Below are 425 nucleotides of genomic sequence, written 5' to 3' on the forward strand. Positions count from 1 at the left end.
CCCTCCTTCCCTTTCCCCTTCTCTCTCTTCCTCAACATATGCATGTGCAAACATACAAATCTGACTTACTTAGTGAACGAAATTCGCTTTTCAGGTGTTGGCTGACGGAAAAATTGACGTGTATCTGAAGGAATCCAGGCTGGGAAACTTTAAACTGATGTACAAATGCCCCTTATCCAACGATAGTGTGTTGACCTTAAAACAAATAGGCGTTGGGAGTGAGTAGATACTGATCTTATATATGTATTTTTTCATGTTTTGTTTTGCTTCGTTTTGTTCTGGTTTATGGACTCATTTTCGTTGGTGTATCTTCGTCTGTTTGTAAGTTTGTCTTCGTGCGTATTCTTTTGTTTGTTGATATTAGTATGTACAGTGTGGATCTATCTGTCCCTATCTGCCTGGTTGTCCCTCTTTATCTACCTATC

At 39.3% G+C, this 425-nt stretch overlaps 1 pseudogene; it reads left to right on the forward strand.

Moving 5' to 3' along the window:
- The window catches only part of LOC119592361, a 15,719-nt pseudogene that overhangs the window by 3,283 nt on the left and 12,011 nt on the right, over positions 1-425 (forward strand).

This window comes from Penaeus monodon, chromosome 30 (genome assembly GCF_015228065.2).
Source record: "Penaeus monodon isolate SGIC_2016 chromosome 30, NSTDA_Pmon_1, whole genome shotgun sequence".
In the NCBI taxonomy this organism is placed as follows: domain Eukaryota; kingdom Metazoa; phylum Arthropoda; class Malacostraca; order Decapoda; family Penaeidae; genus Penaeus; species Penaeus monodon.